Consider the following 17,500-nt stretch of genomic DNA (forward strand, 5'->3'; position numbering starts at 1 on the left):
TATCCCCGAATATATGCATATTTTAAACAATTGTATGTAATTCTATCCACAAAGTTCTGCTTAAATAGGAGAACCCCTGGATAAATTGTTTCGATAATACCTGACAACTCATGTACTCCCGCTTTGCATAATTGAAATTGAGAACCTCATCATCAACATCGTTAATCACCTAATGAACTTGATGGAACGTTTAACAAGCATGTAGCGGTTGCCACGGTAATTATACACATCACGTCTTGCTTTTAACGAACCCAAGAGAGCGATACAGATCCCTACTGCGCTCGTACACGTTCAGATTGCGGCTGGTTTCTCTTGCAGCCGGCTAACTTGCTGTGACACGTTCATTTTAGTGAGTGATTACACACACACACACACACCCACCCTCTCTCATTAGGTCCTGTTTGATGTACATGTGGAGATATTAGTTGTGGTGAACAATATGAAATATGCAGAAGTGGCATTAGTTTCATTGTGTTTCGTCTTCTCAGTGAAGCAAGAGCAGGAGGAAAAAGGGAGAGAGAGAAAGGATGGATGGAGCGCTCTATATTTAAACTGCAGAGATTGCAGGATGGATGGATCTCCCTAAAGACTCTCAGAACGTGGCTCTCTTGCTCTCCAACTTTTCATCCCCTCGCTCCAACTATAAATAAATGAAACAGAGAAGGACAGGAGTGATGGGGAGAGAGAGAGAGAGAGAGAGAGAGAGAGAGAGGGAGAGAGAGAGATCTCCAGTGGAACGTATGGTCATGTGAGGCTGTGGGATACACTGAGCTAACTTAATATCTTACCCACACACACGTAGTACCCACACACACATAAAATACCCACACACATAGTACCCACACACATGTAATACCCACAAATACAGTACCTACACACGTAGTACCCACAAACACGTAGTACCCACACAATACAGTACCCACACACGTAGTACCCACACAAATAGTACCCACACACACAGTACCCACACACATATTACCCACACACATGCAGTACCCACACATACAGTACCCACACACACATTACCCACACATACAGTACCCACACACGTAGTACCCACAAATGTAATACCCACACACACAGTTCTCACACACGTAGTACCCACACATACAGTACCCACACGCGTAATACCCACACATGCAGTACCCACACACACAGTACCCACACACACAGTACCCACACACACAGTACCCACACATACAGTACCCACACACACAGTACCCCACACACACAGTACCCACACACACAGTACCCACACATACAGTACCCACACATATAGTACCCACACATACAGTACATATAGTACCCACACATACAGTACCCACACATACAATACCCACACATACAATACCCACACATACAGTACATACAGTACCCACACATACAGTACCCACACACACAGTACCCACACATACAGTACATATAGTACCCACACATATAGTACATATAGTACCCACACATACAGTACCCACACATACAGTACATATAGTACCCACACATATAGTACATATAGTACCCACACATACAGTACATATAGTACCCACACATACAGTACCCACACATACAGTACATATAGTACCCACACATACAGTACATATAGTACCCACACATACAGTACATATAGTACCCACACATACAGTACTTACACATACACACATACAGTACCAACACATACAGTACATATAGTACCCACACATATAGTACCCACACATACAGTACTCACACATACAGGACCCACACATACAGTACCCACACATACAGTACATATAGTACCCACACATACAGTACCCACACATACAGTACCCACACACACAGTACCCACACACACAGTACCCACACATGTAGTACCCACACATACAGTACCCACACACGTAGTACCCACACACGTAATACCCACACATACAGTACCCACACACACAGTACCCACACACACAGTTCTCACACACACAGTACCCACACAGAGTTCTCACACACGTAGTACCCACACATACAGTACCCACACCCGTAATACTCACACATGCAGTACCCACACATACAGTACCCACACACACAGTACCCACACACACAGTACCCACACACATAGTACCCACACATACAGTACCCCCACATATAGTACCCACACATACAGTACATATAGTACCCACACATACAGTACCCACACATACAGTACATACAGTACCCACACATACAGTACATATAGTACCCACACATACAGTACTCACACATACAGTACCCACACATACAGTACCAACACATACAGTACATATAGTACCCACACATATAGTACCCACACATACAGTACCCACACATACAGTACATATAGTACCCACACATGCAGTACCCACATACACAGTACCCACACACACAGTACCCACACATACAGTACCCACACACACAGTACATATAGTACCCACACATACAGTACATATAGTACCCACACATACAGTACCCACACACACAGTACATACAGTATCCACACATACAGTACATATAGTACCCACACATACAGTACATATAGTACCCACACATATAGTACCCACACATATAGTACCCACACATACAGTTCATATAGTACCCACACATATAGTACCCACACATACAGTACATATAGTACCCACACATACAGTACCCACACATACAGTACTCACACATACAGGACCCACACATACAGTACCCATACATACAGTACATATAGTACCCACACATACAGTACCCACACACACAGTACCCACACATACAGTACCCACATATACAGTATCCACACATACAGTACCCACACACACAGTACCCACACATACAGTAACCACACATACAGTACCCACACACGTAGTACCCACACATACAGTACCCACACACACAGTACCCACACATACAGTACCCACACATACAGTACCCACACACGTAGTACCCACACATACAGTACCCACACACACAGTACCCACACACACAGTACCCACACATACAATACCCACAGACGTACTACTCACACATACAGTACCCACACATACAGTACCCACACACGTAGTACCCACACATACAGTACCCACACATACAGTACCCACACACACAGTACCCACACATACAGTACCCACACACGTAGTACCCACACATACAGTCCTCACACATACAGTACCCACACACGTAGTACCCACACATACAGTACCCACACACACACAGTCCCACACACACAGTACCCACACACACAGTACCCACACACACACAGTACCCACACACACAGTACCCACACATACAGTACCCACACACGTAGTACCCACACATACAGTACCCACACATACAGTACCCACACATACAGTACCCACACACATACAGTACCCACACATACAGTACCCACACACATACAGTACCCACACACACACAGTACCCACACACACAGTACCCACACATACAGTACCCACACACGTAGTACCCACACATACAGTACCCAAACATACAGTACCCACACATACAGTACCCACACATACAGTACCCACACATACAGTACCCACACATACAGTACCCACACACATACAGTACCCACACATACAGTACCCAACACACATACAGTACCCACACACACAGTACCCACACATACAGTACCCACACACATACAGTACCCACACACATAGAGTACCCACACACAGCACATGGCATGTTTCCCAAAGTGATGAACTATCCCTTACAATCTGTTGACATCTGACACTGGACATATCTTCAGAGAGGAGAAACCAATAGTCATGATACTTGCAGTCTGTACTGTAAGAGACAGTGGAAGAGAGAATGGCTGAAAGAGGAAGCAGCATGACACAATGTATTAATCAAGAGAGAGAAAGAGGCAGAGAGGGGGGGGGGCAGTTAGAGAGAGGGGGGAGAGAGAGACCATTAGAGTGAGAGAGAGGGAGAGAGGGGGGACAGTTAGAGAGGGGGGGAGAGAGAGACCATTAGAGGGAGAGAGAGGGAGAGAGTGGGGACAGTTAGAGAGGGGGGGGGGGGGAGAGAGACCATTAGAGTGAGAGAGCGGGAGAGAGGGGGGGACAGTTAGAGAGGGGGGGACAGTTAGAGAGGGGGGGGACAGTTAGAGAGGGGGGGGAGAGAGAGACCATTAGAGTGAAAGAGAGGGAGAGAGGGGGGACAGTTAGAGAAAGAGGGGGAGAGAGAGACCATTAGAGTGAGAGAGAGGGAGAGAGGGGGGACAGTTAGAGAGGGGGGGAGAGAGAGACCATTAGAGTAAGAGAGAGGGAGAGAGGGGGGACAGTTAGAGAGAGGGGGGAGAGAGACCATTAGAGTGAGAGAGAGGGGGGACAGTTAGAGAAAGAGGGGGAGAGAGAGACCATTAGAGTGAGAGAGAGGGAGAGAGGGAACAGTTAGAGAGAGGGGGGAGAGAGAGACCATTAGAGTGAGAGAGAGGGAGAGAGGGGGGACAGTTAGAGAAAGAGGGGGAGAGAGAGACCATTAGAGTGAGAGAGAGGGAGAGAGGGAACAGTTAGAGAGAGGGGGGAGAGAGAGAGACCATTAGAGTGAGAGAGAGGGAGAGAGGGGGGACAGTTAGAGAAAGAGGGGGAGAGAGAGACCATTTGAGTGAGGGAGAGAGGGGGGACAGTTAGAGAAGAGGGGGAGAGAGAGAGCATTAGAGTGAGAGAGGGAGGGAGGGAGGGAGACAGACCCTTAGAGTGAGAGAGGGAGAGAGAGAGAGAGAGAGAAGGGGAGGGTGGGGACAGTTATAGAAAGAGGGGGAAGAGAGAGAGAGGGGGGGAGAGATAGTAAAGAGAAGGGGGAGAGGGAGAGATGGGGGGGCAGTTAGAGAAAGGCAGGAGGGAGGGGGGGCACTTAGAGGGGGAGTGAGAGACCATTAGAGGGAGAGAGAGCAGTCAGAGTGAGTGTGGGGGAGAGAGAGACCATTATAGGGAGAGAGAGAGAGAGAGAGAGAGAGAGAGAGAGAGAGAGAGAGAGAGAGCAGCAGAGTGAGGGTGGGAGAGAGAGGGAGTACAGCTCACTGAGGTCTGATTGCTGATTGATGCATTGACTTCCTCTGATTGAGCTTTAGTGAGGAATGAACTGGAAGACTGGCTTATGATTGCAGAGAGAATTGAGTGGGGGTGGTGGCGGTGTGTATGCACGTGTGCGTGTATGTGTGTCCACTTGTGCATACATATGGAGTCAGTGTTATCTACCAGCTCTCACAGTCTCACGTCAGAATTAGACGTTCATTCATGTTTCTCAAATCTAACATTTGTAAGTTGTTCCAAACTCAAATTTAGAGGTGTTTAAGGTTTAGTTTAGACATTAACTAATTAATGTTTCAGCTTAGGGTTAAGTTTGGGCATTAACTCCAAATGGTTAAGATAAGGGTATAGATTTGGGAAGGCTTTAAACAAAAATATTCACACTTTTGGAATCAGAGGCTTTTACCCTAACCGACTTGAAGGTAACAACGTGCACTGTTGCCCCTAGTGGCCGGTTTCCACGTCATCTCCCGACATCCTCAGACATGGATGGACGTCGAATACTGACTTATATCACGAATGACTTGGCTGAGTGTTATAGCCAACACAGGGTGTGTGTGTGTATTTATTATAGCCAGTAGGCAATAGAAGTCTAGAGCCACCTCAGTAAACCCAGCTAACCCCGTGCTAATTACCATGGTGTTCCAGGCCAGGCTCAGACAGCCTGGAGGAGGAGCTCTCTTGTCCTTTCTTGCCCTCCTTTTCTCTATATCTCTTTCTCTCCTATCTCTTTGATGTACACTCTTAATGTGCACATTCTTTCTTTCTTTCTTTCTCTCTCTCTCTCTCTCTCTCTCTCTCTCTCTCTCTCTCTCTCTCTCTCTCTCTCTCTCTCTCTCACTCTCTCTCTCTCACTGTCTGTCTGTCTGTCTGTCTGTCTGTCTGTCTGTCTGTCTGTCTGTCTGTCTGTCTGTCTGTCTGTCTGTCTGTCTGTCTGTCTGTCTGTCTGTCTGTCTGTCTGTCGCTCGCTGTCTTGTGAGGCCATTAGCAAAGTGGAGAAGGTAGCCTGGAGAGAGAGATATGTCCTGTGGGGGTTTTCAGTTGAGACCATAACACGTTATATACCATAACACATACAGTGCCTTGCAAAAGTATTCATCCCCCTTGGCGTTTTCCAATTATTTTTGCATTACAACCTGTCATTTAAATAGATTTTTATTTGGATTTCATGTAATGGACATACACAAAATAGTCCATATTGTTAAGGTGAAATGAAAAAAAGAACTTGTTTAAAAAATAACAAATAAATCAAAATGGAAAATTGGTGCGTGCATATGTATTCTTTGCCATGAAGCCCCTAAATAATATCTGGTGCAACCAATTACCTTCAGAAGTCACATAATTAAATAAATAAAGTCCACCTGTGTGCAATCTAAGTGTCACATGATCTGTCACATGATCTCAATATTTATACACCTGTTCTGAAAGGCCCCAGAGTCTGCAACACAACTAAGCAAGGGGCACCTCCAAGCAAGCGGCACCATTAAGACCAAGGAGCTCTCCAACAGGTCTGGGACAAAGTTGGGGAGAAGTACAGATCAGGGTTGGGCTGCCCACCAAAACTCAGGCAAGGAGGCAAGGAGGGCATTAACCAGAGAGGCAACAAAGAGACCAAAGATAACACTGAAGGAGCTGCAAAGCTCCACAGTGGAGATTGGAGTATCTGTCCATAGGACCACTTTAAGCTGTACACTCCACAGAGCTGGGCTTTACGGAAGAGTGGCCAGAAAAAAGACATTGCTTAAAGAAAAAAATAAGCAAACACGTTTGGTGTTCGCCAACAGGCATGTGGGAGTCTCCCCAAACATATGGAAAAAGGTACTCTGGTCAGATGAAACTAAAATTGAGCTTTTTGGCCATCAAGGAAAACACTATGTCTGGCGCAAACCCAACACCTCTCATCACCCTCAGAACACCATCCCCACTGTGAAGCATGGTGCTGCCACCACCATGCTGTGGGGATGTTTTTCATAGGCAGGGACCGGGAAACTGGTCAGAATTGAAGGAATGATGGATGGCGCACAAGGAAATTCTTGAGGGAAACCTGTTTCATCTTCCAGAGATTTGAGACTGGGACGGAGGTTCACCTTCCAGCAGGAAATTGACCCTAAGCATACTGCTAAAACAACACTTGATTGTTTAAGGGGAAACATTTAAATGTCTTGGAATGACCTAGTGAAAGCCCAGACTGCAATCAAATTGAGAATCTGTGGTATGACTTAAAGATTTGCCTTGAAGAATGAGCAAAAATCCCAGGGGCTAGATGTGCCAAGCTTATAGATACATACCCCAAGAGACTTGCAGCTGTAAATGCTGCAAAAGGTGGCTCTACAAAGTATTGACTTTGGGAGGGTGAATAGTTATGCACGCTCAAGTTTTCTTGTTTGTTTCAAAAGAAAAAATATTTTGCATCTTCAAAGTGGTAGGCATGTTGTATAAATTAAATTATACAACCCCCCCCCAAAAAAAATCTATTTTAATTCCAGGTTGTAAGGTAACAAAATAGGAAAAATGCCAAAGGGGTGAATACTTTCGCAAGCCACTGTATGACTGTATGCATTTTCTTACTGACGTTCAGGCCTAAACGCTTTCCATATCTTCCACCCACAGTAGCCATTATTCTGATAATGAATACTCGCAGTACCTCATCTTTCCATATATTGTATTCCTCCAACATTCCCTTGCCATGATATACATATGGATCTAGTAAAAATGGTAAGTCGTACGGACACACGCACTCCGCCAACCTTGTATCTATAGAGCACGTCAATGCTAATGGACAATGTACTGTATGCTAGTGAGTGTCTGCCCCCAGGTTAAAGATGTGTATTATTTGTGTGCACCTCTCTCCCTCTGCCACTTAAACCCCCTCCCTCTGAAGAAGACACGGTTGCTATGGAGTGGGTTGCTGCCTCGGCTTGCACTTGGCTACGTCGCCAGCTAGCACTCACTCCGACACGAGTAGTGGAGTTGATTATATCAAATAGGAGTGAGTGAAGAGATGTGAACTCCATTCAAGGCAGATTCTGTCCCTTAAATGTTACATAGATATAAAGTAGTATAATGCTATGGTAACTTTATTTGACATGGTCATTATGACATTATAACAATATTAGAATTAACATGACGTGATATCTGTCATTTAGATCTTAATATCTGTCATTTAGATGTTGTCTGTCATGTAGATGTTGTCTATGTGTGACATGAGTGGTCATGTTTTACTTACCTCTTTAAAAGACAGAGCTAGAATCGGTGTGTGTGTGTGTGTGTGTGTGCATGTGCGTACAAAACAGTACAGTGCAAGATAACTCGTTTCATGAGTCTACTATCATTAATCCACCATGTTACTGTACCTTTGTTGAGAGGATAACCTTCATACTGCAACACACAACTTTATTCACGTCCCATTTCTCTCTTTCTCTCTGACCTCCTTTGTCCTTATACAGGTGTGTTACTGCTTTCTCCCGACGAAGAACACACACACACACTCAGTACATTCACCCTGTTGATGGACTATGGAGAAGCCAGCTGTCCCTTTTTTCTTCTAAAGCACAGGCATCTTTTGTGCTCTTGAAATGGCCCTCCTATTGCCTCGGCGTTGTACACTGACTGAATAGAATCAGGTGACTCATATCTCAAATGCAACAATTCCATAAAAGTCAGTAGTTGTTAGGCAGTACAGATGGATTGGCATCTGGAGGGGGGGGGGGCTATATTCACTTCCTGCTTTTTGTCTTTAGTCCAGTCAGAGTCAGACAAAGATGATAACTTTAGAAGAGATACTGTACCGTCTCTACGTTCCGTGTTTTTTTTAGATTCTATTGGATGTCCTGTAAGGGTGAAACTCTCTGCAGGCAATGCTTTAGACTGTTTGTGCCATTGGCGGGAGTGTGTGTGTGCGTGCATACTTGCTTGATTGTGTATGCACACAATTTCTCATACCTTGTGTGTATGTGTGTGGAAGGGTGTGTACTTGGCTGTGAGTTGGTATCTGGCATCGTGGTACTGTTCACAGTAGAGAGGGCCAGGGTGGTGGAGTGTTGGACATGGCTGGGCGCATCTGCTGCCTGTATCCCTCTGGCAATGGGCATTAGTCTGGGCACACTGACTCCTTTACACTCTGCCATGCTACACACACACACACACACACACACACACACACACACACACACACACACACACACACACACACACACACACACACACACACACACACACACACACACACACACACACACACACACTCTCCTTTGTAGCACCCACTGCTGGGTTTTCAGTTTCACCCATAGAGATGTAATGGCCTCCTCTGTGGCAGCAGGGGCCTATGATAAAACAGGATTTGGGCCATGTGCCCGCCCTCTATGCAACTCTATGGTTTGCCATTATTCGATGTTAAAGATGAATGGGGATGGTGGAATTGTAGCACTTCAGTAGTAATGTACTCATGCATGAACTTAATGTATGTGTAATGTGTTTGTGTGAGTGATGCCTGTCCCTATGGGAATTCTACAGTAGGAATGAACAACCCATCTTCATCTGAACAGTCATTAGAAGGTTTTATCTTCTGTCTGTGAAGGCCTTCCCTCTCTTTCTTCATGTTCTTTTGTTTTCTGTCTGTCTGGTTCTGGTTCCTAGAGCAGATCCCTTTATACTCTCTATAATGTTTATTTCCCATCGTAATAATGTGTTTTCCTTAGCAAACAGAACAGAAAAGGCGTAGGCAGGGCAGGCGTATTGGTCTGTGTGTGAGTGTGCATGTGTGTGTGCGTGTGCGCGCGCGCGCGTGTGTGTGTGTGTGTGTGTGTGTGTGTGTGTGTGTGTGTGTGTGTGCGTGTAGCACTCGTAGCTGTAAAAATTAAACACATCCAGCTGCAAACACCAAGATACACACACACACACACACACACACCATGATATGTCCGTGCTCCTCCTGCTCTCTACTCTCTGTGTTGTTTTACTGTGAGCTCTGCGTGGTGTTAGACAAGTTTCCTAATATAACATAGGAACAGACCTGTGTTCAATCAAACACATGCAGAATGTACGGCACACGGGTCACCAGAGAACTAGGCCCCTTTCACACTACTGAGCTGAGCAACCGCTGAGCTGTACTGTGCCGGCCTGGTTACTCATCCACCGTCGTTGCTGGAAAGGACAACATCTGAGCCAGCACAGTATGTCTCAGGTCAGCAGGAGAGTGTGAGAAGATAATAGAGTGCATCCGCTCAGGAACATGGAGGTGTTGAGAGGTTGAGTTAGTTTGCGGTGTGAATGAGTCAGGGAATGGTAGAAGCTGAAAGGTTGGGAAGAGGTGAACTAAATTTATGCAGGTGAGGAGGAAAAGCCATTTTAGAGTGTTGGGATTCAGCTGCTGTAGCTAGCTGACTGGCTGGGCTTTTTTCAGTGGAAATGTGTTCAAATAAACAAAGAATGCTAGGTTAAGTTAGAAATAGCATCACATTGCTGTATTAACTACTATAGTTAGCCTAACTGTCTGGCTGGCCTGTCCAGTGAAAAGTGGTGAAATCGCATTTTAGTTAGCAGTAGTTAGCACTATTTGCATTGTCTCCCCCCAACCCCTCTTTTACGCTGTACTTGCATAGTCACTTTAACTATACATTCATGTACATACTACCTCAATTAGCCCAACTAACCAGTGCCTGTATGTAGCCTTGCTACTGTTATAGCCTCGCTACTGTTGTTTTTATTTCTTTACTTATCTATTGTTCACCTAATACCTATTGTTTTACTTAAAATTTGCACTGTTGGTTAAGGGCCTGTAGGTAAGAATTTCACTGTAATGTCTACACCTGTTGTATTTGGCGCACGTGACAAATAAACTTTGACTTGATTTGGAATAGCATCAATGTATTGGCAGCTATTAGCATTGGTGGAAGCCGTGGTTGTGCTAGCTACTAGCTATAGCTACTAGCTAGCACAACGTTGACTGTCTGGCTGGCCGTTCCAGTGGAAACGTGGTGAAATCCGGAGCAGATGTTAGCGGTGGCCCATGAATAAACTGTTGATTGCTGGACGAGGTGGGATGATGAAGGGAGAAAAGGAAGAGAGGAGGAGAAAGGAGCCTGGAGAATGAATGGAGGGAGAGAGAAGTAGAATGAATGGAGGGAGAGGGAAGTAGAATGAATGGAGGGAGAGGGAAGTAGAATGAATGGAGGGAGAGGGAAGGAGAATGAATGGAGGGAGAGGGAAGGATAATGAATGGATGGAGAGGGAAGTAGAATGAATGGAGGGAGAGGGAAGGATAATGAATGGAGGGAGAGGGAAGGATAATGCATGGAGGGAGAGGGGAGGATAATGAATGGAGGGAGAGGGAAGGAGAATGAATGGAGGGAGAGGGAAGTAGAATGAATGGATGGAGAGGGAAGGAGAATGAATGGAGGGAGAGGGAAGTAGAATGAATGGAGGGAGAGGGAAGGATAATGAATGGAGGGAGAGGAAAGTAGAATGAATGGAGGGAGAGGGAATGAGAATGAATGGAGGGAGAGGGAAATAGAATGAATGGAGGGAGAGGGAAGTAGAATGAATGGAGGGAGAGGGAAGGAGAATGAATGGAGGGAGAGGGAAGTAGAATGAATGGAGGGAGAGGGAATGATAATGATTGGAGGGAGAGGGAAGTAGAATGAATGGAGAGAGAGAGAAGTAGAATGAATGGAGGGAGAGGGAAATATAATGAATGGAGGGAGAGGGAAGGATAATGAATGGAGGGAGAGGGAAGTAGAATGAATGGAGGGAGAGGGAAGGAGAATGAATGGAGGGAGAGGGAAGGAGAATGAATGGAGGGAGAGGGAAGTAGAATGAATGGAGGGAGAGGGAAGTAGAATGAATGGATGGAGAGGGAAGGAGAATGAATGGAGGGAGAGGGAAGGAGAATGAATGAATGGAGGGAGAGGGAAAGATAATGAATGGATGGAGAGGGAAGTAGAATGAATGGAGGGAGAGGGAAGGAGAATGAATGGAGGGAGAGGGAAGTAGAATGAATGGAGGGAGAGGGAAGGAGAATGAATGGAGGGAGAGGGAAGGAGAAAGAATGAATGGAGGGAGAGGGAAAGAGAATGAATGAATGGATGGAGAGGGAAGGAGAATGAATGAATGGAGGGAGAGGGAAGGAAGGAAGTAGAATGAATGGAGGGAGAGGGAAGTAGAATGAATGAATGGGGGAGAGGGAAGGAGAATGAATGAAGGGAGAGGGAAGTAGAATGAATGAATGGAGGTAGAGGGAAGGAGAATGAATGGAGGGAGAGGGAAGTAGAATGAATGAATGGAGGGAGAGGGAAGTAGAATGAATGGATGGAGAGGGAAGGAGAATGAATGAATGGAGGGAGAGGGTGGGAAGTAGAATGAATGGAGGGAGAGGGAAGTAGAATGAATGGAGGGAGAGGGGGGTAGAATGAATGAATGGAGGGAGAAGGAAGTAGAATGAATGAATGGAGGGAGAGTGCAGGAGAATGAATGGAGGGAGAGGGAAGTAGAATGAATGGAGGGAGAGGGAGGGAAGTAGAATGAATGAATGGGGGAGAGGGAAGGATAATGAATGGAGGGAGAGGGAAGTAGAATGAATGAATGGAGGGAGAGGGAAGGAGAATGAATGGAGGGAGGGAGAGGGAAGGTGAATGAATGAATGGAGGGAGAGGGAAGTAGAATGAATGGATGGAGAGGGAAGGAGAATGAATGAATGGAGGGAGAGGGAGGGAAGTAGAATGAATGGAGGGAGAGGGAAGTAGAATGAATGAATGGAGGGAGAGGGCAGGAGAATGAATGGAGGGAGAGGGAAGTAGAATGAATGAATGGAGGGAGAGGGAAGTAGAATGAATGGAGGGAGAGGGAAGTAGAATGAATGGAGGGAGAGGGAAGTAGAATGAATGGAGGGAGATGGAAGTAGAATGAATGGATGGATAGGGAAGGAGAATGAATGAATGGAGGGAGAGGGAAGTAGAATGAATGGAGGGAGATGGAAGTAGAATGAATGGATGGAGAGGGAAGGATAATGAATGAATGGAGGGAGAGGGAAGGAAAATGAATGAATGGAGGGAGAGGGAAGTAGAATGAATGGAGGGAGAAGGAAGGAGAATGAATGAATGGGTGGAGTTGGAAGGAGAATTAATGAATGGAGGGAGAGGGAAGTAGAATGAATGGAGGGAGAGGGAAAGAGAATGAACAATTGGATGGAGAGGGAAGGAGAATGAATGAATGGAGGGAGAGGGAGGGAAGGAGAATGAATGAATGGAGGGAGGGAGAGGGAAGGAGGATGTATGAATGGAGTGAGAGGGAAGGAGAATGAATGAATGGAGGGAGAGGGAAGGAGAATGAATGAATGGATGGAGAGGGAAGGAGAATGAATGAATGGAGGGAGAGGGAAGGAGAATGAATGGAGGGAGAGGGAGGGAAGTAGAATGAATGAATGGGGGAGAGGGAAGGATAATGAATGGAGGGAGAGGGAAGTAGAATGAATGAATGGAGGGAGAGGGAAGGAGAATGAATGGAGGGAGGGAGAGGGAAGGTGAATGAATGAATGGAGGGAGAGGGAAGTAGAATGAATGGATGGAGAGGGAAGGAGAATGAATGAATGGAGGGAGAGGGAGGGAAGTAGAATGAATGGAGGGAGAGGGAAGTAGAATGAATGAATGGAGGGAGAGGGCAGGAGAATGAATGGAGGGAGAGGGAAGTAGAATGAATGAATGGAGGGAGAGGGAAGTAGAATGAATGGAGGGAGAGGGAAGTAGAATGAATGGAGGGAGACGGAAGTAGAATGAATGGAGGGAGATGGAAGTAGAATGAATGGATGGATAGGGAAGGAGAATGAATGAATGGAGGGAGAGGGAAGTAGAATGAATGGAGGGAGATGGAAGTAGAATGAATGGATGGAGAGGGAAGGATAATGAATGAATGGAGGGAGAGGGAAGGAAAATGAATGAATGGAGGGAGAGGGAAGTAGAATGAATGGAGGGAGAAGGAAGGAGAATGAATGAATGGGTGGAGTTGGAAGGAGAATTAATGAATGGAGGGAGAGGGAAGTAGAATGAATGGAGGGAGAGGGAAAGAGAATGAACAATTGGATGGAGAGGGAAGGAGAATGAATGAATGGAGGGAGAGGGAGGGAGGGAAGGAGAATGAATGAATGGAGGGAGGGAGAGGGAAGGAGGATGTATGAATGGAGTGAGAGGGAAGGAGAATGAATGAATGGAGGGAGAGGGAAGGAGAATGAATGAATGGATGGAGAGGGAAGGAGAATGAATGAATGGAGGGAGAGGGAAGGAGAATGAATGAATGGAGGAAGAGGGAAGGAGAATGTATGAATGGAGGGAGAGGGAAGGAGAATGTATGAATGGAGGGAGAGGGAAGGAGAATGTATGAATGGAGGGAGAGGGAGGGAAGGAGAATGAATGAATGGAGGGAGAGGGAGGGAAGGAGAATGAATGAATGGAGGGAGGGAGAGGGAAGGAGAATGTATGAATGGAGTGAGAGGGAAGGATAATGAATGAATGGAGGGAGAGGGAAGGAGAATGAATGAATGGAGGGAGAGGGAAGGAGAATGAATGAATGGAGGGAGAGGGAAGGAGAATGAATGAATGGAGGGAGAGGGAAGGATAATGTATGAATGGAGGGAGAGGGAAGGAAAATGAATGAATGGAGGGAGAGGGAAGTAGAATGAATGGAGGGAGAAGGAAGGAGAATGAATGAATGGGTGGAGTTGGAAGGAGAATTAATGAATGGAGGGAGAGGGAAGTAGAATGAATGGAGGGAGAGGGAAAGAGAATGAACAATTGGATGGAGAGGGAAGGAGAATGAATGAATGGAGGGAGAGGGAGGGAAGGAGAATGAATGAATGGAGGGAGGGAGAGGGAAGGAGGATGTATGAATGGAGTGAGATGGAAGGAGAATGAATGAATGGAGGGAGAGGGAAGGAGAATGAATGAATGGATGGAGAGGGAAGGAGAATGAATGAATGGAGGGACAGGGAAGGAGAATGAATGGAGGGAGAGGGAGGGAAGTAGAATGAATGAATGGGGAGAGGGAAGGATAATGAATGGAGGGAGAGGGAAGTAGAATGAATGAATGGAGGGAGAGGGAAGGAGAATGAATGGAGGGAGGGAGAGGGAAGGTGAATGAATGAATGGAGGGAGAGGGAAGTAGAATGAATGGATGGAGAGGGAAGGAGAATGAATGAATGGAGGGAGAGGGAGGGAAGTAGAATGAATGGAGGGAGAGGGAAGTAGAATGAATGAATGGAGGGAGAGGGCAGGAGAATGAATGGAGGGAGAGGGAAGTAGAATGAATGAATGGAGGGAGAGGGAAGTAGAATGAATGGAGGGAGAGGGAAGTAGAATGAATGGAGGGAGAGGGAAGTAGAATGAATGGAGGGAGATGGAAGTAGAATGAATGGATGGATAGGGAAGGAGAATGAATGAATGGAGGGAGAGGGAAGTAGAATGAATGGAGGGAGATGGAAGTAGAATGAATGGATGGAGAGGGAAGGATAATGAATGAATGGAGGGAGAGGGAAGGAAAATGAATGAATGAATGGAGGGAGAGGGAAGTAGAATGAATGGAGGGAGAAGGAAGGAGAATGAATGAATGGGTGGAGTTGGAAGGAGAATTAATGAATGGAGGGAGAGGGAAGTAGAATGAATGGAGGGAGAGGGAAAGAGAATGAACAATTGGATGGAGAGGGAAGGAGAATGAATGAATGGAGGGAGAGGGAGGGAAGGAGAATGAATGAATGGAGGGAGGGAGAGGGAAGGAAGATGTATGAATGGAGTGAGAGGGAAGGAGAATGAATGAATGGAGGGAGAGGGAAGGAGAATGAATGAATGGATGGAGAGGGAAGGAGAATGAATGAATGGAGGGAGAGGGAAGGAGAATGAATGAATGGAGGAAGAGGGAAGGAGAATGTATGAATGGAGGGAGAGGGAAGGAGAATGTATGAATGGAGGGAGAGGGAAGGAGAATGTATGAATGGAGGGAGAGGGAAGGAGAATGAATGAATGGAGGGAGAGGGAGGGAAGGAGAATGAATGAATGGATGGAGGGAGAGGGAAGGAGAATGTATGAATGGAGTGAGAGGGAAGGAGAATGAATGAATGGAGGGAGAGGGAAGGAGAATGAATGAATGGAGGGAGAGGGAAGGAGAATGAATGAATGGAGGGAGAGGGAAGGAGAATGAATGAATGGAGGAAGAGGGAAGGAGAATGTATGAATGGAGGGAGAGGGAAGGAGAATGTATGAATGGAGGGAGAGGGAAGGAGAATGTATGAATGGAGGGAGAGGGAAGGAGAATGATTGAATGGAGGGAGAGGGAAGGACACTTAATGAATGGAGAGAGAGGGAAGGAAGTGTGGAGTGAGAGGATAACCTAGGTATTTAAGCTCTTTTTCTTTCTGTCTTATTTTTCTCTCCTTTTTCTTACTCTCTATTTTCCCCTCTCTATTTCCCCTCTCTCTTTCCCCCTCTCTATTTTCCCCTCTCTCTTTCCCCTCTCTATTTTCCCCTCTCTCTTTTCCCCTCTCTCTTCCCCTCTCTATTTTCCCCTCTCTCTTTTCCCCTCTCTCTTTTCCCCTCTCTCTTTCCCCTCTCTATTTTCCCCTCTCTCGTTCCCCTCTCTCTTTCCCCCTCTCTTTTATCCCTCTCTATTTCCCCTCTCTCTTTTCCCCTCTCTCTTTCCCCTCTCTCTTTTCCCCTCTCTCTTTCCCCTCTCTCTTTTCCCCTCTCTATTTCCCCTCTCTCTTTTCCCCTCTCTCTTTTCCCCTCTCTATTTCCCCTCTCTCTTTTCCCCTCTCTATTTCCCCCTCTCTCTTTCCCCCTCTCTATTTCCCCCTCTCTATTTCCCCTCTCTCTTTTCCCCTCTCTCTTTTCCCCTCTCTCTTTCCCCCTCTCTCTTTCCCCCTCTCTATTTCCCCCTCTCTCTTTTCCCTCTTTATTTCCCCTCTCTCATTTCCCCCTCTCTCTTTCCCCCTCTCTATTTTCCCCTCTCTCTTTTCCCCCTCTCTATTTTCCCCTCTCTCATTTCCCCTCTCCCTTTCTCTCTCTTACACACTTTTTTATGCACAATAAGGAGTGATAGCTTCTAGTGCTTCTTGTACCCTTTCCCCTTGTAGCCCAACTCTCTTTCCATGCATAATTTTCCCCTCTTCTCATCCCCCTCTCCTCCCTCTCTCCTCCTCATCCCTCTCTCCTCCTCACCCTACATATCCTAATCCTGAGCTCTATTTTTACTCTCTCATCTCTGCCCTCTCTTTGTCCTCTTCTTCGCTCTCACTTTTTCCATCTCTTTTTCTCTTCTCCTCTGGTGGGTCTTTCAGTTCTCAGGAGACGTGCACACACACACACACACACACACACACACACACACACACACACACACACACACACACACACACACACACACACACACACACACACACACACACACACACACACACACACACACACACAATCCGTGGCAGGATGCTGCAGGACTGTCATACAGACACACACTCACAGATGGAC

General features: G+C 46.2%; 1 protein-coding gene across 1 annotated transcript in view; it reads left to right on the top strand.

Moving 5' to 3' along the window:
- The window catches only part of LOC109904714 (sodium/potassium/calcium exchanger 3), an 80,065-nt gene that overhangs the window by 31,575 nt on the left and 30,990 nt on the right, over window positions 1–17,500 (top strand). The window lies entirely within an intron of this gene.

The sequence above is a fragment of the Oncorhynchus kisutch genome, linkage group LG1, assembly GCF_002021735.2.
Source record: "Oncorhynchus kisutch isolate 150728-3 linkage group LG1, Okis_V2, whole genome shotgun sequence".
In the NCBI taxonomy this organism is placed as follows: domain Eukaryota; kingdom Metazoa; phylum Chordata; class Actinopteri; order Salmoniformes; family Salmonidae; genus Oncorhynchus; species Oncorhynchus kisutch.